The 22,617-nt window shown below is 33.0% G+C and overlaps 1 protein-coding gene and 2 long non-coding RNA genes across 5 annotated transcripts in view; all 3 read right to left on the bottom strand.

Moving 5' to 3' along the window:
* The window catches only part of LOC127698941 (uncharacterized), a 278,817-nt gene that overhangs the window by 208,604 nt on the left and 47,596 nt on the right, over positions 1-22,617 (bottom strand). The gene's annotated exons all lie outside the window — the stretch shown is intronic.
* LOC127699057 (uncharacterized) lies at positions 1,955-14,039 on the bottom strand. Its single transcript, XR_007981057.1, has 2 exons — positions 13,940-14,039; positions 1,955-3,053 (listed from the first exon to the last, which is right to left on the bottom strand). It is a non-coding gene; the product is annotated as an uncharacterized LOC127699057 (long non-coding RNA).
* On the bottom strand, positions 14,197-21,241 carry LOC127699015 (uncharacterized). The gene is made up of 2 exons (XR_007981003.1): positions 20,796-21,241; positions 14,197-14,589 (listed from the first exon to the last, which is right to left on the bottom strand). It is a non-coding gene; the product is annotated as an uncharacterized LOC127699015 (long non-coding RNA).

Genomic DNA, 22,617 nt, shown 5'->3' with positions numbered 1-22,617 from the left:
GTTAACTGCAGCAGTTGAATCACAACAATCTAATTTAGAATTGTACTTACATTTTTTTTAATCAATCGATGCATTTTTAAATAATGTGTTCATAATATCTTGGTAGTAGAATAATTATTAACCAAAAGCCTCATACTAAACAATTTAATTGTAACACATAGGTTATGACACTGTAACAGGGTTTTGTTGACGTAATAAACTACAAATTATCAGGTGTTACAGTTCATCAGCTCTCCGTTTGTTATTTTAATATCTGAGCATACAACTTATGCTTTATCAAATGTAGACACAAAAGAAGATAAATGTGGATAGTGTCCACATGTGGACACAGATGATGCCCCCGCTTGCATATCATATAGTTATAAAGGGACATAACTGAAGAACGGTAAAAGTGACACTACCCAAATTTGAACTTGATCGGAGTTTTGTGGTAATAAGCATTGTGTGTAAGTCTCATAACATTTGGTTGAGGCTAACTTAAGTAGAGAACAGAAGCTGAAAATTCAGCAATTTTTCTATTTGTAAACACGCATAACTCTAGAACGGTTGTGTATAAGTTTTATAACATTTGGTTGAAACAAACTAAAGTTAGAGAATGGAAACGAAAAATTCAGCAATTTTTATGTTTATAAAGGGACATAACTCAAGAATGGTAAAAGTGTCTCCACCAAATTTCATACTTAATCTGTATTATGTAGTAATAAGCATTGTGTATAAGTTTCATAACATTTGGTTGAGGCAAACTTAAGTGAGAAAACGGAAACAAAAAAATTGTACTTGATCTTAGGTTTCATAATGTTTGGTTGGGGCAAACTTAAGTTACAGAATGGAAACTAAAAATTTTGCAATCTTTTGATTTATAAAGGGGCATAACTCAATAATGGTTAAAGTGACACTATCCAAATTCAACTTGATCTGTGTTTTATCAGTGGAAGTCAAAATTAAACATTGCATTGTATAAAGCATTGATTGTAGTTGATTCAACTATAATCATAGACAAACGAAGATAACTCCAATTTTAGAGATTACTTGATATTTAGAAGAAAATAAAAATTTTGCAATTTTTCCATTTATAAAGGAGCATAACTCTAGAATGGTTAAAGTGACGCCACCAAAATTCAAACTTGATCTGTGTTTTGTCGTAATAAGCATTGTGTATAAGTTTCATAACATTTGGTTGAGGCAAACTCAAATTAGAGAATGGAAACCAATTTTGGGACGTACGTACGTACAGACGGACAAGGGTAAAACTTAATGCCCCCTATGCTACGGCGGGGCCATAAAAAAGTGAGTTGTAGGTCACTGAAAAACACATGTGTTCTTGATAAAGTACGTAGTAGTTCAACATGCATTGCAACCCATTCAATGGATTGGTCAATTCTCTAAGTCAATAAATATTGCCCAGTCCTCAATCATTCAGGAAAAAAAGGTGAAAAAAACTAATTAATATCAATTTAGAATTAGGGACAAAAAGAAATACGACACTGAGATTAAAAAATATTGTTCCTGTATTTTCATAAGAAACGAACCAAGGTTACCAATTACTACTTTTGAAGCTAGTGAAATTTTATTTAAATTTTTAAAGAACGTGAGTATGATAAATAATTTGATTATCGATCGTTGGTGAAGAATGTCAAGATATTCAATGTTAATCAATACGCCTGTAGTATTTTCTTTCGAGTATTCAGGCGTTGAGAAACCTTTGGTGACCCCCGTACGTTTAAATGCCCCTTGTAACAACAACGTATTAAGAAGGCGTAACAGACAAACGGTTACATGATCTGAACAAGTCAATTGGAAAACTGAGCGCGCCAACGAATGGTCTCGTCAACACTGTTATGAATTTGATAATATATATAATCACTAAAATTTTCAAGGATTATGTATAATCACTAGAAAAAAAGTCAGGGATTATACATAATAACTAAAATGAAGAAACAGTTTTGAAAATGAATGAAAGTTAAATAATTTATTCTATATAATCATATTTAAACATCATTATAAACATAAACTGTAAAATGTTAAGCACAATACATGTGTTTATTAAAATGTTAGACACAATCTATTAAAATGTTAAGCACAATATATTAAAATGATACCCTTAATATATCAAAATGATAACATTAAAGTCATATGAAACGAGTTTCTTGTAATTTTAATGTTATCTAAATGATTGAACCAATGAATGCAAATATACTAAACCAAGTCCTGCATGCACATTTTTTTTTTTTTATATCTATTACGAATCTATAACATATAATCAACAAATAATATTTTATTCAGTGATTGTTGATAGAAAGTTAATTATCTTTTGAGTGTGTTGTCGAAGTTTACCGGGTCGTGACATTGATAAACAATCAACACAGAGCACGTGAAGCTCGTGACAAATAAGTAAATTGTTAATTAAACTTTTTCTTAACAGTTTTTAAATAATTTGTTGTATTAAATGTGTTCTTTAAGAATCAGTTACTACATGTACAATTAACCTTCCAGTGCACGATTTTTTACATTCTTTCATCAAGGTTTCCCCCTCGCACTTGTGCTGTGTGGCGACCGAAGTTCTAACGAGAGGTCTCATGGTTAAGGTTACTGCATACAGGAAAATATCCGGGAATTAAAGTATGTGAAGATTATAATTCAATAGCAGTACATTTAGGAAGATTTTGATAATATAAAAGATTTTCTTTTACAAGAAAGTTCAGGTTCACTTGTTTTATAGTTAAACTTAGACATTTCAGTATATAAAACATATTCAACTTTTTTTTTAAATTTTAAGTTTCATATGTCTTTAATATATTAAAATTTTAGGCACAATATATTAAAATGTTAAGCACAATATATTAAAATGATAACCTCAATATATAATAAAATGCTCCACTGGGCTCAGCTTGATACGACCGCAGACGTCGAACCCTGAACAGTTGGGGCAAGTATGGACACAACATTCAAGCTTGATACAGCACTGAATTTGGATTGTGATTAAATATTTGACACAGCATAGGTTTCTCACACAGATTGAATGTGGTCTAAGAACTTAATTTTTTTTAATTTACCTATTCAAACCATATCACTTTTATTTGCTTTTATATATAAATCAGAAATAACCAATTTAAAATGGAAAATTTTAAAGAAAAAAAATCCCCCCCCCCCAAATTTTTTGAACCCCCTTATGATTCATCACCCCCAAACTCAATCCCAGCCTTCCCTTTGTGGTATGGTACCTTGCAGTACAATTTCAGAGAGATCCATACACTTGAACACAAGTTATTGTCTGGAAACTAGAAAAATGCTTGTTTTTTGGCCCTTTTTTGGCCCCAAATTCCTAAACATTTAAGGCAATTACCCCCAAACTCAAACCCAGCTTTCCCTTTGTGATATGGAACCTTGCAGTACAATTTCAGAAAGATCCATAGACTTACACATAAGTTATTGTCATGAAACTAGAAAAATGCTTGTTTTTTGCCCCTTTTTTGCCCCCTAATTCCTAAAATTTTGAGGCAATTACCCCCAAAATCAATCTAAGCATTCCCTTTGTGATATGGAACCTTGCAGTACAATTTCAGAGAGATCCATACACTTGAACACAAGTTATTGTCTGGAAACTAGAAAAATGCTTATTTTTGGCCTCTTTTTGGCCCCTTATTCCTAAAAGTTTTGGGCAATTACCCCCAAACACAATTCCAGCTTTCCCTTTGTGATATGGAACCTTGTAGTACAATTTCAGAAAGATCCATAGACTTAAACACAAGTTATTGTCATGAAACTAGAAAAATGCTTGTTTTTTGCCCCTTTTTTGCCCCTAATTCCTAAAATTTTGAGGCAATTACCCCCAAAATCAATCCAAGCATTCCTATTGTGATATGGAACCTTGTGGTACAATTTCAGAGATCCATACACTAACACACAAGTTATGTCTGGAAGTTACAAAAATGCTTATTTTTGGCCCCTAATTCCTGAACTGTTGGTACCATAACCCCCAAAATCAATCCCAACCTTCCTTTTGTGGTATTGAACCTTATGGTAAAATTTCATAGAGATCCATTCACTTAAACTAAAGTTAGAGTGCGAAAACCATTGTGTCTTTGGATGACGACGACGATGCCGGAAGATGACGACGACGCCAACGTCATACCAATATACGACCACAAAATTTTTTTTGCGGCCGTATAAAAATGTTAGGCACAATATCTTAAAATGTTAAGCACAATATATTAAAATAATAAGCACAATATATTAAAATATTAGGCACAATATGAATATATTAAAATGATAAGCACAATATATTAAAATATTAGGCACAATATATTACAATGTTACACAATATTTTAAAATAATCGTTTATTTTTACAAACTAAATTTGGATCAGGCATCGACTATTGCACATTTGGCCTGCTTTTCTACAGGCACATCTATTTGATTCACATCTGTTTTTACCACAACATCCACATTCAAAAAAACCTTGTCCTTCACATATCGAATCAGATTTTACGGCACACCTAAGAGAAGTAAACTTTTCAGTACAAACATCTGAAGGTACCAAAAAAAGGGAATCAGCAGCCTGATTTCTTTTGTGATCAGTGCAGAATGCCATGTTTTGTGGCCAGGCAATATCCTTTTTCAGTCTTTTCATGAATAATGGCCATTATGTTTTTGGGGTCTCCCTTTCCTCGATCGACTTGCGGAATTAGTATGAAAACATTACATCCAATGTCGGCCTCCTCCAAAATTTTGTTCGATCTGTCAATCATTCATTCTGCCTGTTTTTCTATATATTTAGTTGCGTTTATAAGTTCTCTCAGTTTGAATTTCATGTTCATTTGAACACAAAGAACACAAAACAGATGCTCCATAACCTTCTTCACCATTTGTTTTACCACAAATAACATGCACTGTGCATTTACATTTAGAACATGAATGTGCATTTGACGCTGACTTTTGGCAAACAATACATGTAAAGTTATGGCTATCAATGGGAATGTTGATATTATTAATTTCGATGTCTTCTACGTTATCTCAAAACCCTGTGATGGTTATATCTTTAAGATCATCCTCTGTGTTTAAAAGCAAAATTATTTCATATGGCAAGGAGGATGATGTTAGGCCAACCTTTGCCTCTAATCCAAACATTGCCTTATAGGTTGTCCCTTTAATGCCAGAGTGGTAGCTTTGATTTTTTTTTAAATTGGACACATTTAATTCCTGCAGGCCAATCTTTACAACCATTATCCTGCATCTATGTAATTGTCATATCTTTTATATCAGTATTTGCACATTCGACACTTCCTTGACTTTGAGGGGACAAGCGTAGTATTTAATAACATTGTCACACGAACTGCATTTTCTGTATGTCACCACATAGCTGGATTTCATTCCTGAAAAAGTCGAAATATATTGTGAATCCTTTGGTATTATCAACAATCTAAATGAAAAAATAAAATGCTTCGCCGAGAGCAGCCTGATACGACCACAGAGATAGAACCTTGAACAGTTGGGGCAAGTTTGGACACAATATTCAAGCTGGATACTGTCTAAATTTGGATTGTGATCAAATTTTTGACATAATATAGGTTTCTGACACAAAATAAATGTGGTAAAAGATCTTAAAAATTTGAAATGGGACATTTAACTTACCTAGTATGGTCTGATATCCAAAATCTAACAGCATGGTTATATTCAGCACATTAAAAAAACACCAAAATTCAATTTTAGTTGAAATCAAACACAGTTTAATTTTGGATCCTTCAAACCTTAATATGGACTTATGTGAAAACAGGGCCCAAAATAAAAATTCGAAATGCACAATAAGATTAAGCAGATGATAGCCCCTACAGAAAAGTTGAGGGCTAGTTGAGGGCCATGTGGCTGACAAGCACTGTATGTTTGATAGATGTCGCTCAACTGGCCCTCAACTGAAGCTGGCCATTAAGTCGAGGAAAAGTTGAGCAATTGATCTTTGGTTTTTCATATAGTTGAGCAAAAGTTGAGCATTCAGACTTTAAATTTTTTGTAGTTGAGGAAAAGTTGAGCATTCAGACTTTGATTTTTTTTGTAGTAGGAAAAATTGATCAATTGATCTTTGGTTTAACTTTTCATATAGTTGAGCAAAAGTTGAGCAATTAGAAATATGAGCTGGTGATATAAATGTTATGTGCCATCTGTTTTCCATTTATCTCTGTGTATAATGCAAGTAGACAGGAAGTACTATTATAAATGTACACAGAGTTTGAGGCCAAATTAAGGGAAGCACATGTTTTTATACATTTTTCTGTATTTTAACTTAACTATAACTCATAACATAAAGATAAATTAAAAAAACAAACAGTATTTTTTTTATTATAAGATATATCAAATATTCATGATTTAGGTAATTAACAGTTATTATTAGGGGCAAATTTCAAAGGGATCACACTGTCAAAATACCCTAAACAACCTCAAACATTTAAAATTTGAACTGGGCTTGAGCATGCACATGGCAAGCAAAGATGTCTTCTAGCTATCATGAATAAAATATGAATTTTACAATAGATGTAGATCAAAAAGTTACAAATAACTGTATTGACATTGAATAGTGCAGTGTATTCTTCTGATGACATGACTCTTGGATTTAGGAAGATTGATGTTTTAACACATATTTATGGAAACATCTTTTGGTAAGTACATTGGATTAGAATTTCCACCATTTTGAATAAGTGAATATGCTCTTTAATAGTTCAAAATAGTGATATTTAAAGTGTCTTGTTAACTTTTTAGAGTGAAGAAAAATTTTAGACAATATATTTATGCATTAATTTATATATTATCAAAATGTGTAAGACAGGAGACATATTTATTTTATTATTTAAGACAATTTGTTTTAGAAAGTATTACTAATAAAATAAGAATATTCTAATATAATGAATTTGGTATAAAACTAGAGATCTGGGGTATGACTGCAAATAAGACATCTATCCACAAATGACAGATATATATATAATTTTTTTTCTGGTTGAACAACACTTTCTGTTTTGAGTATTTCAATATATATCTAAATACTTCTCCTTGCATAAAGATTAATATGGCTGCAGGATTAACTAGATTTTATTTACTAGATAATAACTTTTAAAAAGCAAGGATAAAGCTGTCATGTAGTCTGTTGTGTGTAAAGATCTTTCAGCAGTATTTTGGCTATATAAAATACACAATTTAAATTTATTTTTTCTACAATGTGTAGTCATCAGTTTGCAATGACCAGATACATGTAATGCTCAACTTTTAAAGACCTGGCCCTCAACTATTGGCCACCTAGCCCTCAACTTTTAATGACCTGGTCCTCAACTATTGGTCACCTAGCCCTCAACTTTTAATGACCTGGTCCTCAACTGTTGGCCAGGTAGCCCTCAACTCTAATTGCTCAACTGTTGGACACCTAGCCCTCAACTATGATATTTTCTCAACCTTGCTCAACTAATTTGCATAAAGTTGAGCATTTGATAGTTGAGGGCTACCTAATTTGCATGGCAAAAATCCAGGTAGCCCTCAACTGGCCCTCAACTGTTTGTTCAACTGGCGGCCAGTTGAGCAATGCAGTTGGCCATCCTATCATTTTTCTGTATGGGAGAGCTGCAATAATTCAGTTTTTGATGAAATCAAACAAAGTTTAATTTTGGACCCTTTGGACCTCAATGTAGACCAATTTAAAAATGGGGCCCAATATCCAAACTAGTAATACAAGGTTAGAACCCCCAAAAATTAAAGACTTTAAATTAATCCCATTGAAATTGGTTAAAAGGTTTGTATTTATTTTCAATTGAAGATTTCTTGCTATTGCCCAATACTGTGATATTGCCCAATACTGTGCTATTGCGCAATACTGTGCAATTGAAGATTTCTTGCTATTGTGCAATACTGCGCAATTGAAGATTTCTTGCTATTGCGCAATCCTGTGATATTGCGTAATACTGTGCTATTGTGCAATACAGTGTAATTGAAGATTTCTTGCTATTGTGCATTCTGTGCAATTGAAGATTCTTGCTATTGTACAATACTGTGTTATTGCGCAATACTGTGCAATTGAAGATTTCTTGCTATTGTGCAATACTGTGCAATTGAAGATTCTTTGCTATTGCGCAATACTGTGCAATTGAAGATTTCTTGCTAATGTGCAATACTGTGCAATTGAAGATTTCTTGCTATTACGCAATACTGTGCAATTGAAGATTTCTTGCTATTTTGCAATTCTGTGCAATTGAAGATTTCTTGCTATTGTGCAATACTGTGCAATTGAAGATTTCTTGTTATTGCGCAATACTGTTAATCTGTTATATATAATAATTTACACACTCTGTTTGGGGTGTATCTCCTGCCATATCAGTATGTGTTGCTTTTATATATAAATCAGAAATAATCAATGTAAAAATGGAAATTTTTTAGTAAAAAAAACAAAAAATTATGAAAAAAAATCCCCCCCCCCCCCCCCCCTTTCCCTGTTTCTGTATATCTAGTTTTTACAACTATTGCTATTCAGAAAATCAATTTTTTTCGTCAGATATTTAAGATTATTATTTTTAAGGTCCATGCCCACCAGCCCCCCTCCCCCTCATATGTTAATGAATCCTGCTGTAAAGAGTGTAATCTGTATGAAATATAAAGGATGGTAGGAGCCTTAAAACAATTTAAATACTTACTTTGTCAGCAGATAGTAATAAGCAGGAGTTTTGTCTTCTTTACTATTTTCTTTTGTCATCAAAGTAACAATGTTATTGTATTTGTTCCTTGTCCATATCTTGCATTCTGTTTTTTCCTCTGCAATTTGCAGTAACTTTTGAGCATAAGTTTGCTCCAACCCAAGCAACATCTGTGCCTGCGTCATACATATTTGTTTGTGACATAATATGGTTCAACAGTTAAATAAAATATCACTGGAAAAACTGTTCACTTAAACTTTCAAGGAATAAGAAAAACAAATGATAATTTGTCTATATTCAATTTTTTTCTATCAATCTTTAGGATCTTTAAATAATAAAATCCCTGAAATCATATTAGGGAATTTGTAAAATAATTATTAAAATGTTCAGTGACTATATAAAATCATTGGTCATTTTCAGGGATTATATATAATCACTAATGATCTACATAATCCCTGATTATACAAATTCACTGTTGTTTTCAATTTAGACTTATATATATGAGATACATATATTACCATATTATCATTTGAAATGATGTCTGTTAATATGTTATGCCTTCAAAACATGTCAAAGATAGACTAATTTTAATAGAACAAATCATTTTGATAGGTTCATATAGAAGCCGAATCGAATATAGCTGATTATTGCAGACTTTTTTCATTGAGTAATGGTGGAGTACTGTGTTGTCACAGTCATACAGAAATCTGTCTGCAATGCACAAATCTTGATGAAATCTTAAATGAAAGTTCCACAATTGTTCAGAATGTCAACTGGGAGAACAAAGATGAGTACTTTTTCAGGTACAATACATGTTGTATTTATTGTAAAACAATTATAACTTGATTGTACCATTATTTATTTGTATCCTGCAATCAGCCAACCATTTTACAAATAACATGTTCACAAATAAATTTCTGCTTTATTTGTACAAACAAAGTCTTCTGTTACTCCTCTTCCATGTTGAGCAAAAGGTATGTGAATATTTCTTTTTGAATATCAGTTCATTCTCTTCGCTGTCTGCATTTAAACTATTTTATTTGGGGTCTGTCTTATTTGCCTATCCTTTGAATTTTTTAATATGATGTTTAAACTACTTCTTATTTATTTTTCTAATAGGTTGAGTCAGCTGTTGACAGCATTACAGAATGGACTTTTAAAGCCCATATAATTTATCATTATACATGTAACTTGTAGAATATTGTGTAAAGAACATGTTATCAATGTATACAAAAAAGGATATGAAGTAAATGTGCATGAAACAACACTAACATACATACAGTAAAATAAGAACAAATAAATTGCTTCGCCGAGCGCAGCTGGATACGACCGCAGAGGTCCAACCCTGAACAGTTGGGGCAAAAATGGACGCAATATTCGCGCTTGATACAGGTCTGAATTTGGATTGTAATTAAACATTTGACACATAAAAGGTTTCAGACACAGAATAACTGTAGTCAAAGAACTTAGAATTGGTTATATGATTTGAATTTATATTCAATTTTTTGCTTTTGTGTAATACACTTTGCTGTTGCGAATTGACCCCCCCCCCCCCTCCTCCCACAAATAAAAAATAAAAAATCCCCCCCTTTTTTTTTTTTGCTTTTGTGCAATACACATGCTGTTGCGTATTAAACCCCCCCCCCCCCCCCCTCCCCCTTTCCCCCCACACACACACTTTTTTTTTGCGAAAAAAATAATTTTGAAGAATTTTTCTTTTTAATTTCTGAAATCTGAAATTAGAAAAAATTGACCCCCCCCCCCCCCCTTTTCCCTCCAAAAAAATTCTTTCCCTCAAGATATGGTCATAATTTCATTTCAAATTTCCAATGGAGTTTGCAACCATAATTACCCATTTAAATTTACCATAGTGCTAACTTAATCTATTTTATAATAGAATTTAAAATATAGTGTCAAATCTTTCATATGGATTTTTTTGTAAAAAAAAAAAAGATGCAACATTTGCAGTTATTTTTATTGGTCTTCCTTTATAAATATGCATTTCTTTAAACATAATTTAAAAGCAGTGTAAGGGAGGTAATCAAAACGTTGTATTTGGATTACCTCCCTTACACTGCTTTTAAATTGTCTTAATTGTTCATTAACCATTACTTTATACATAATTTAAAAGCAGTGTAAGGGAGGTAATTCAAATGATGTATGGAAACTTGTGGTATAATTTCAGAGAGATCCATACACCGTTCCACAAGTTATTGTCTGGAAACCAGAAAAATGCTTATTTTTGGCCCCTTTTTGGCTCCTAATTCCTTAACTGTTGGTAGCATAACCCCCAAAATCAATCCAAACCTTCCTTTTATGGTAAGATTTCATAGAGATCCATTCACTTAAACTAAAGTTATTGTGCGAAAACCAATGTGTCTTCGGATGCCGACAACGCCAACGTCATACCTATATATGACCGCAAAATTTTTTTGCTGTCGTTTAATAAAAGCATTGAAACAAAAATGTCTTTTTATTCACAGATGGCAGGGCTATCAACAAATTTCGAAATAACAGACAAAATATTTATACAAACTCTGTAGTCAATTACAGGACATTTTGTTAAAAAAAAAAAGCTGTGCGCTACAGACAAACAGACAGTCACAGAGAAATTTGTAGGAATACTTGGCAGGAAAACTGTATAAATTGGTCAAGAACTTCACATAGCTTAGTTAAGAATTTGAAATTTAATCAACCAAGAAATTGAAATAGAATGAATATCAACTACTTTCAGGCTTATTTGCCAGTTGGTGACCTGACAGTGTGCACCTGTGTTGCAAAGAAAACTAGCAAAAAGTTGAAAAATAAAATATTTTGCACATTATTTATGTTTTAAATTGATGTTTAGAACTACTTGTTCAACAGTGTCTTGTACACACTTGTCTTATTCACTCAACTTTCCATTATTCAGATATCTCAAGATGCACCTAACATCATCTTTGATCAAGGATATTGTTTCTGATCTTTATAACTTGATACCAGATGTTAAAGAAATCCACATATATTCAGACAATGCAGGCTGCTATAAAAACACTTTAATGATGGCTTCACTCAGAAGAGATCTTGTCGATAAACTCAAATCGTACATCTTTTCAGAAGCCTAGGATGGCAAAGGTATAACCTTTAGTATTTATGACATATACTTGACAAAAGATGCACTTACTCCAATATATTTGATTAACATCATTTCGAAACATTTTTTTATTGAAAAATCATTCAATCTGCCTTTGACTTGGAGTAAGTCATATTCATTTTATAACAAATATATTCAAAAACTAACATTATCAGTGTCTTTGGTTTTTTAAATGAAACCAAAAAAAAAAAACATTGTGCCCAGGTTGATATTGACCATTATTTTTTTTTAAGTTGTACAAGTAAATTGAAAGCTAACAATTGAAACTTTGCAGATAAAATTAAGTCATTTTCAAATTAAAACTATATTGATGAGATAGAACATTATTTCCCATAATATTTTCCCCTATTATTTATAAAAATTCTGAACAAATGTGGTAGCAAATAATTACTTTCGATACTTTTTGTTTTTGTTTATCTTATATCAAACAGAATTATCATAGCCCATTGACATGACCCAAATATATATCTTAATTAAGAGTTGAAAAGATGTAACTGTTTGCAGGTTTCTGTGCAGAGTCTCCCATATAAAGTCAGTTGTGAAGGGATACATAAATGAAGGTCATGATGTCACTTCAGCTGAAGAAATAAAAATGGTGTGTATATATCATGATTTTGTTAATATTTCCTTTCATCTTGGTATCCGATCATTTTTAGCATGAAAAAAGAAATTAATAACATTAAAATTAAAAAAGACTTCATTGGTCCTTTACAAGAGTAATACCACCATTGTTTTTCCCCTATTATCATGATTAGTCTTTGTTAAATTGAGATTTTTCAAAAAATTGTGCAGAATTGATCTTTGTTTCAAATAAAGAAATTCTTGGTATGAGTAAAGTTTTATCCTGTCCAGTACTACAGACAAAATTTCACATAACATTTCATTGCATATAAGATAATAACCATCACTGGAATTTAACCAATCAAATTTTCACCCCTTTTTTCCTGTTTACAAGCTTCAGTAACCATGTAACCTCAAGTTTCCAAAATATTTTATTAAGAAACACAAATAAAAAAGGAATGGTGCTTTAAAACACCCAATATGTTTATGACTCAAAAAAAAATTTCTGCAATGAAAATTGTAAGTGTGACCTATATTTTATGCATGAATGACTTAATGACTTTGTTAGGTGCTATATTCGAATGTAGGACAGAAAGTCACAGGACAAAAAGTCACAGACAAAAAGTCACAGGACAAAAAGTCACAATTCAGTTTTGAGATTATTTTTCTTTGAAGAAAACACTAATTTTAAAAATATTTCTTTTGTTTTTTTCTTGAACTATTATAGATAAAGCAACTTTGTTATTATTAAAATTTATTCAATAATATTAATAATGATCAAATAATTGTTATGAAAACAAGATGCCAAAGTGGCTAGGTAATTAAATGGCTTCATTGTGCCGAGAATTATATCCTTTACTTGATTAAAATTAAATAAGATTTAGTAAATTTTCATTTATCAAGGCTTACGAACAATTTCCTTAACTTAAAAATGAATATATGTAATAAAAAGAAACTATTTCAAGATCTTTCTCTTATAACGAGTTGGTTGACCGTTATGGAATATCTGTTAGATAGATGATATTAGATATGTTCCTTATGTCGTAACTGCAATCCCGTTCCCTTTTCCCGAATGTGACCTACCGAATTAGACTTCTTACCTTTATTTGTGACATTTTTACCTATTGTGTCTGTTTGTTTTGTTCACGCATCATTATCAATATTATTAAGGTTGATGCGACTGTCATACAAGTGAGAGGTTTAGCGCTATAAAACCAGGTTCAATCCACCATTTTCTACATTTGAAAATGCCTGTACCAAGTCAGGAATATGACAGTTGTTGTCCATTCGTTTGATGTGTTTTGTCATTTGATTTTGCCATGTGATTAGGAACTTTCCGATTGAATTTTCCTCGGAGTTCAGTATTTTTGTGATTTTACTTTTTATATATTAATAAAATGCTCCGCTGGGGCGCAGCTTGATACGAACGCAGAGGTCGAACCCTGAACGGTTGGGGCAAGTATGGACACAACATTCAAGCTTGATACAGCACTGAATTTGGATTGTAATTAAATATTTGACACAGCAAAGGTTTCTCACACAGAATGAAAGTGGTCTAAGAACTTAAAATTTTTTAATTTACCTATTCAAACCATATCATTATTATTTGCTTTTATATATAAATCAGAAATAACCAATTTAAAATGGAAAATTTTAAAGAAAAAAAGGAAAAAAAATCCCCCCCCCCCAATTTTTGGAACTCCCTTATGATTCATCACCCCCAAACTCAATCCCAGCTTTCCCTTTGTGGTATGGTACTTTGCAGTACAATTTCAGAGAGATCCATACACTTGAACACAAGTTATTGTCTGGAAACTAGAAAAATGCTTGTTTTTTGGCCCCTTTTTGGCCCCAAATTCCTAAACGTTTAGGGCAATTGCCCCCAAACTCAAACCCAGCTTTCCCTTTGTGGTATGGTACATTGCAGTACAATTTCAGAGAGATCCATACATTTGAACACAAGTTATTGTCTGGAAACTAGAAAAAATGCTTATTTTTGGCCCCTTATTCCTAAACTTTTTGGGCAATTACCCCCAAACTCAATTCCAGCTTTCCCTTTGTGATATGGAACCTTGTAGTACAATTTCATAAAGATCCATACACTTACACACAGGTTATTGTCATGAAACTAGAAAAATGCTTGTTTTTTGCCCCTTTTTGGCCCCTAATTCCTAAAATTTGGAGGCAATTACCCCCAAAATCAATCCCAGCATTCCCTTTGTGATATGGAACCTTGTGGTACAATGTCAGAGAGATCCATACACTTACACAAAAGTGATGTCTGGAAGTTACAAAAATGCTTATTTTTGGCCCCTTTTTGGCCCCTTATTCCTTAACTGTGGGTACCATAACCCCCAAAATCAATCCCAACCTTCCTTTTGTGGTATTGAACCTTATGGTAAAATTTCATTGAGATCCATTCACTTAAACTAAAGTTAGAGTGCGAAAACTAATGTGTCTTGGGACGACGACGACGATGACGCCAACGTCATACCAATATACGACCACAAAATTTTTTTGCGGTCGTATAAAAAAATTGTCTACAAATTATTTGTGACTTATTGTCCTGTGACTTTTTGTCCTATCACATTTGTGACTTTATGTCCTGTGACTTTCTGTCCGTTTACCCTATATTCATATCCAAGGGTAAATGTATATTTAGCTTCTATTTGTAGAACAAGAGTGCACACACTGAAATGTCTCGCCCTCTATACTGACCATTGATTTTATGTTGATAGTCATAAATATAAAGTTTTACAAGTATCACATTAACATTTATGATCCAAGAAAATGAGGTCAAGGTCAGATAAACCAAGCCGGAAATACATGTACAGCGGCCTTTAATACAATCATTCCATACACCGAATTTAGATGACTTATTGCTTATAGTATAAAAGAAACAGACCAAACGATGGAAATTGTATATTGACCAATGAACCATAAAAATCAGGTCAAGGTCAGATGAACCCTGCCAGACAAACATGTACATCTTAAAATCATTCCATGCATCAAATATATTTGACCTATTGCTTATAGTATCTAAGAAACAAAGCTTAAACCAGGAAAACTGAACATTGACCAATGAACCATGAAATTGTATTGAAGGTCAGATGATACCTGCCAGACAGACATATACAGCTTAAAATCATTCCATACACCAAATATAGTTGACCTATTGCTTAAAGTTTAAGAAAAACAGACCAAAACACAAAAACTTAACAATAAGCAATGAACCATGAAAATGAGTCAAGGTCAAATAAAACCTGCCAGACTGACATGTACATTGTAAAATATTTCCATACACCAAATATGCTTGACCTATTGCATACAGTATTAGAAAAACAGACCAAAATCAAGGAGTAATAATGGCAATTACACTCTGAAAACTTTTGATTTATATACAAAAACTTAACATTGAGCAATGAACCGTGAAATTGAGGTTAATTTCATACAGTATTAGAAATACAGACCAAAACACAAAAACTTAACTTTTACCACTGAACCATGAAAATGAGGTCAAGGTCAAATAAAACCTGCCAGACTGACATGTACATCGTAAAATATTTCCATATACCAAATATAGTTACCTATTGCATACAGTGATAGAAATACAGACCAAAACACAAAAACTTAACTTTAACCACACTGAACCATGAAAATGAGGTCAAGGTCAGATGACACCTGCCAGTTGGACATGTACAACTCACAATCATTACATACACCAAATACAGTAGACCTTTTGCTAATAGTATCTGAGATATAGACTTGACCACGAAAACTTAACCTTGTTCACTGATCCATAAAATGAGGTCAAGGTCAAGTGAAAACTGTCTGACAGGCTTGAGGACCTTGCAAGGTACGCACATACCAAACATAGTTATCATATTACTCATAATAAGAGAGAAATTAACATTTCAAAAAATCTTAACTTATTTTTCAAGTAGTCACTGAACCATGAAAATGAGGTCAAGGACAATGGACATATGACAGAGGGAAAATTCATATCATAAGGCATCTATTTACAAAGTATGAAGCATCCAGGTCTTCTACCTCCTGAAATATTAAGCTTTTAAGAAGTTAGTTAAAGCCGCGGCTGCCGGATCACTATCCCTATGTCGAGCTTTCTGCGACAAAAGTCGCAGACTCGACAAAAAATGAAGATTTCATTTCATTTTAGGACAATTTATTCCATGGAAATCACTTGGTTCTTCACCCAAGGCGACCGAACTTGTTGTGAAAATGCACTGGACAAATGAGGATACAGTCAGCAGATCCTTGAATACTGAAGGTAAGGAACACTATATAATTATGTTGTAGTCAGCTGGCAGTATGTGAGGGAAGTATTAATTCAGAAAATGAAAATATTTTTTATACATTACTGGATGACAACATTGCCCTAATATTGTGATTATTATACTGAATGTCACTAGCTTAAGTCATAGATGTCATGATTAAAATTCAAATGTCAGGGCATTTACCTACATTATAAACAACAAGATGCCTATAAGAAAAAGCTCACATGACCCTTAGTGTCAGTTGAGCTAAGGACTAAGGCAAAGAGGAAAGATATTATGTCAGTGCAGAAATGACTCATTGTGTTATCATGAATGTTCTTTTCCTACTAGAGACAAAGATTCCTTAAGCAACTTTGTAATGAGTTTTCAAAAAGTTCAAGACTGAGACAACCGAATGAAAAGGACAAAGACAAGCACACAGATTACACAAAGACATGCACACATATACACAACAGACAACAATGAAAACTAAAGCTTTGACAATATAAACATAAAAACAGCAATGACAATGCTCCTGGAAAGGTAAGCATTTCTTGCTCAGCATGTGACACTCGTTATTTTGCCTTGTAGTCAATGCCATTAATAAGGTGAATCTTTAGTGAACATAGGACATATGTATAAGTGAAATAAGTCATCATAGAGATACCAACTGTATAATGGTCAACCAAAGTAATTGTGATGTCTGCCATAAAACTACAGTGATGATATCAACCCACTCTGAATGTAACCCTGACTGAATAGTTTTTGAGGCAGTAATTTGGCTCTGGCAAGAAAATCACTGTATTAGACAAAGGTCCTTGAATAGTGCATTAACTGTGAAATATAAAACCAAATCAAGAGATGTTGGTTTATTACTAATAAGTACTGGGAAATTGAAATCTTCAATTTTGTCTTCAATTTTGGTAGTGTCAGTGATATCATTAATTTCTAGTTCATTATGATAGATGAATTAAAAGCTTTGGGTCAACTTATTTTCTTTTTAACTTGTTACAGTCTAAAAAAGGAGCCTGACCTATTTTGATAATTTGATGCATTTCTTTTAAAGATGAAGAAACTCACTTAAAACCAAAAGGAAGGAAGTTGACTGCCCAAAAGACGGCTGTGTAAAATCATTCTGCTCAAATGAGACTTTTGAAAACTACCTTCTGTTGGGAGACTGCAACTATGAACAAGTCATATTTGTTCATGACAAGGCTAAGATTATGTATGGCACAAAAGTAGATATCCTTTTTATTAACACCCAGTCAGTGTCGATACCATCAGACTCAACAGAAAGAGAAAGTCAGGCCTGTGTCAGGGATGGGCACTGAAACCCAAGAAAAAAAAGTGATTTTCAGTGAGGCTCAGAGGAAATATATGCACCTCAGGTTCTATGCAGGAAAAAGAACTGGCAGTAAAATAGATCCTTTCAGAGCTGCAGAGGAAATGAGAAATATGAAGGAAGGAGATCAGTACCTGTTCAAACAGAATGAATATTTGACTGGACAACAAATTTCTTCATATTTTTCAAGATTTGCTATGAAAGACAGGAATTCTGAACCTGTGAATTTCAATCTGCAGAAGAAAAAGGAAAGCAAACATGAACTGAAGATTGAAATTTTGCAGCAACTTGCCTAAAGCTCACCTTAATTAAATTTCATTACTATATATTAACTAAGCATCTGTCATTCATTTATGCTTCATTTTTACATTTTAAAAAGATTCAGGAAAGATGTCAATTTGGGCTGAACTTCGTCAACTTTACAAGTTAGTTTTTCATACAGGGAGTGTAATGTAACATCAGAAGATAATTTAGGAAATGATATTATTAATGTGGGGGAAAAAAGACATGAAGAATCATGCTCCATGTTGAAGGCAATATGGTGACCTATAATTGCTTACATCAATGACATTTGGTCTTGGATAGAGATTTGTCTCATTGGCAATCATAGCTTATCTTATTGTTATATCAATCAAAAATTGATTATCTAGGACATAGACACAAATTGAAAACCGACAAGAATATAAGACAGAATAACTATACAATGTTTCACACAAAGTTTATTTGTATGACAGAGCTCCAGATAAGCTGCGTATTTGCGTGATCACGCAATAAAAATAATTAATAAAATGCTCCGCAGGGCGCAGCTTGATACGACCACAGAAGGTCGAACCCTGAACAGTTGGGGGAAGTATGGACACAACATTCAAGCTTGATACAGCTTTGGATTTGGATTGTGATTAAATATTTGACACAGCATAGGTTTCTAACACAGATTGAATGTGGTCTAAGAACTTAAAAATTTTAAATTGGACATTCACCTATTATGGTCCAATATCCAAAATCTAAATACATGGTTAGATTCAGCATATCAAAGAACCCCAAGAATTCAATTTTTGATGAAATCAAACAAAGTTTAATTTTGGACCCTTTTGACCTCAATGTGGACAAAGTTGATAATGGGGCCCAAAAATCAAAAATCTAAATACATGGTTAGATTCAGCATATCAAAGAACCCCATATATTCAATTTTTGTTGAAATCAAACAAAGTTTAATTTTGGACCCCGATTTGGACCAACTTGAAAACTGGGCCCATAATCAAAAATCTAAATACATGTTTAGATTCAGCATATCAAAGAACCCTAAGAATTCAATTTTGTTAAAATCAAACTAAGTTTCATTTTGGACCCTTTGGACCTTAATGTAGACCAATTTGAAAACGGAACCAAAAATTAAGAATCTAAATACACGATTAGATTCGGCATATCAAAGAACCCCAATAATTCAATTTTTGATGAAATCAAACAAAGTTTAATTTTGGACCCTTTTGACCTCAATGTGGACAAAGTTGATAACGGGGCCCAAAAATCAAAAATCTAAATACATGGTTAGATTCAGCATATCAAAGAACCCCATATATTCAATTTTTGTTGAAATCAAACAAAGTTTAATTTTGGACCCCGATTTGGACCAACTTGAAAACTGGGCCCATAATCAAAAATCTAAATACATGTTTAGATTCAGCATATCAAAGAACCCTAAGAATTCAATTTTTGTTAAAATCAAACTAAGTTTAATTTTCGACCCTTTGGACCTTAATGTAGACCAATTTGAAAACGGAACCAAAATTTAAGAATCTAAATACACAGTTAGATTCGGCATATCAAAGAACCCCAATAATTCAATTTTTGATGAAATCAAACAAAGTTTAATTTTGGACCCTTTTGGACCTCAATATGGACCAATTTAAAAACGGGGCCCAAAATCCAAAAACTAAATACACGGTTAGATTCAGCATATTAAAGAACCCCATGAAATCAAGAATAAAACCCCATTGAAATTGGTCAAGAAATAAGCAATTTATAGGAAGTATCTTCTTTTGCACAATCCTGTGCTATTAAATATTTCTTGCTATTGCGCAATACTGTACAATTGACAATTTCTTGCTATTGCGCAATATTGTGCTATTGGATATTTCTTGCTATTGCGCAATACTGTGCAATTGAAGATTTCTTGCTATTGCGCAATACTGTGCAATTGAAGATTTCTTGCTATTGTGCAATACTGTGCAATTGAAAATTTCTTGCTATTGCACAATACTTATTATATAATAATTTACACATCCTGTTTGGTGTGTATCTCCTACCATATCATTATTATTTGATTTTAAATATAAATCAGAAATAACCAACTTAAAATGGAAAATTTTAAAAGAAACAAAAAGGAAAAAAAGAAAAAAAAGGAAAAAAAAATAAATCCCCCCCCAAAATTTTTTGAACCCCCATTATGATTCATCACCCCCAAACTCAATCCCAGCCTTCCCTTTGTGGTATGGTACCTTGCAGTACAATTTCAGAGAGATCCATACACTTGAACACAAGTTATTGTCTGGAAACTAGAAAAAAATGTGTTTTTTGGCCCCTTTTTGGCCCCAAATTCCTAAACGTTTAGGGCAATTACCCCCAAACTCAAACCCAGCTTTCCCTTTGTGATATGGAACCTTGTAGTACAATTTCAGAAAGATCCATACACTTACACACAAGTTATTGTCATGAAACTAGAAAAATGCTTGTTTTTTGCCCCTTTTTTGGCCCCTAATTCCTAAAATTTGGAGGCAATTACCCCCAAAATCAATCCCAGCATTCCTTTAGTGATATGGAACCTTGTGGTACAATGTCAGAGAGATCCATACACTAACACACAAGTTATGCCTGGAAGTTACAAAAATGCTTATTTTTGGCCCCTTTTTGGCCCCTAATTCCTTTACTGTTATTACCATAACCCCCAAAATCAATCCCAACCTTCCTTTTGTGGTATTGAACCTTGTGGTAAAATTTCATAAAGATCCATTCACTTAAACTAAAGTTAGAGTGCGAAAACCAATGTGTCTTCGGACGACGCCGGACGACGCCGGACGACGACGGACGACGACGACGACGCCGGACGACGACGACGACGACGACGCCAACGTCATACCAATATACGACCACAAAAATTTTTTTGCGGTCGTATAAAAACCCAATGCAATTGCCCATTGCAGGGTTCAATAACCCAATTAATTCAAAGGAAAACCCAATTATATGCCAAAAACATGGGTTCTTAACGCTTTTATTCGCTATCGTTGTTATTTACCCTTACTTGATTACAGTCGTCGCGTAAATCTATTTTTATAATATTTATAATTGGAAATGTCCTTTCGTTCTAAAAATAGAGCCCTGCATCAAGTAGCTGCAATGGGTCCCTGTTGGAATTTTCCGTTGCTCAAAAGGTACACGTGTTTATCAAAACATTTCGATCTTCTCGGAGTTTATCCAATTAGCGTGTGAAGGCTGTCATATTTTTTCGAATTGCTCGGGATTTATCATAACATACAATGAATTAAAACGAAAGTAAATGTCCGGTAAAAATAATGAATAGAAGCATGTTTTCGGCTTCTTTTTGATAGCTGAGGGAAAGTTATGATGATAACAAGACTCAGCTAGTGATTTTAGGAAGCGGCCATTGAACGCACGGGCGTGTTTGCGTACCATAACGAGAACATTGCTAGAGCGATAAACACGGGGTTCCGTCAAAAACGAAATCAGTTGGAAAAAGTGAAAGGCCAAATCAATTATGACATGATATGTAGTTGAAAGCATCGGAAACCAAAAGTTCTGATAAGGGACAACTTAACCCAGATTTATGTAAATTGAATTAAACGAAAACAGTTTATATATTATTTTTTTCATTTTAGTTGATGAGTGAATAAACATATATCCGTTTTTTACGTCAATGCAGCTTGACACTTTCTTTGTTTTGTTCTAGATGCTTAAGATAGTTGTCTTATTGGCAAGTGCAGTATAACATTGTCATTTATTTACTTGATGTTGCAGAATTATTTGTAAATTTAAGTTGAATGTGGTCTCCGTCATTATAAACCACCCTATAAACCTCAAGGTTTTGGGGTATATCTTAAATCTGGAAACTACTTTTTATTTTTATTAAAAAGTAGATCTGGCAAATAGGTGAAAGGACTGGCAAAACTTTCTTACAGCACCTAAATTTCACATATATTACACAAAAATCTAACACTTAGCCACACCAACCCCAACTATAATTAAACTGTAAGGTGATCATATGGGATCTAGAAAGGCAATTAGTTCCTGTCCAACTAGTGACACCAGCTGCAGTTTACATAAGTTTTGAGAAAATACAAAACTGACAGAACGTTTAAAACGGGACACAAATTAAATGTACAATTGCTCGTCAGTGAATAAAACCAAATAAAACAGCTAGCACATATTTTACAAAGAAAGAAACACATTTAAGATGGAAACACATCTGGGGTTGATATAATGTGATTATAACATGCCTAAATATTCAATATTGTGTTGATGAAAAAACCCAATACATTAAGGAGCTTGGTGGTGAAAAACCCAATTTGATATTTGCTTGAGGGGTGAATTGGAATTGATAATGCAATTAAAAAACTTTATCACCCAATT

Source organism: Mytilus californianus, unplaced genomic scaffold, assembly GCF_021869535.1.
Source record: "Mytilus californianus isolate M0D057914Y unplaced genomic scaffold, xbMytCali1.0.p SCAF_4, whole genome shotgun sequence".
Classification (NCBI taxonomy): domain Eukaryota; kingdom Metazoa; phylum Mollusca; class Bivalvia; order Mytilida; family Mytilidae; genus Mytilus; species Mytilus californianus.
The sequence above is the reverse complement of the archived record's forward strand: the minus strand, read 5'-3'. Positions and strand labels throughout refer to the sequence as shown.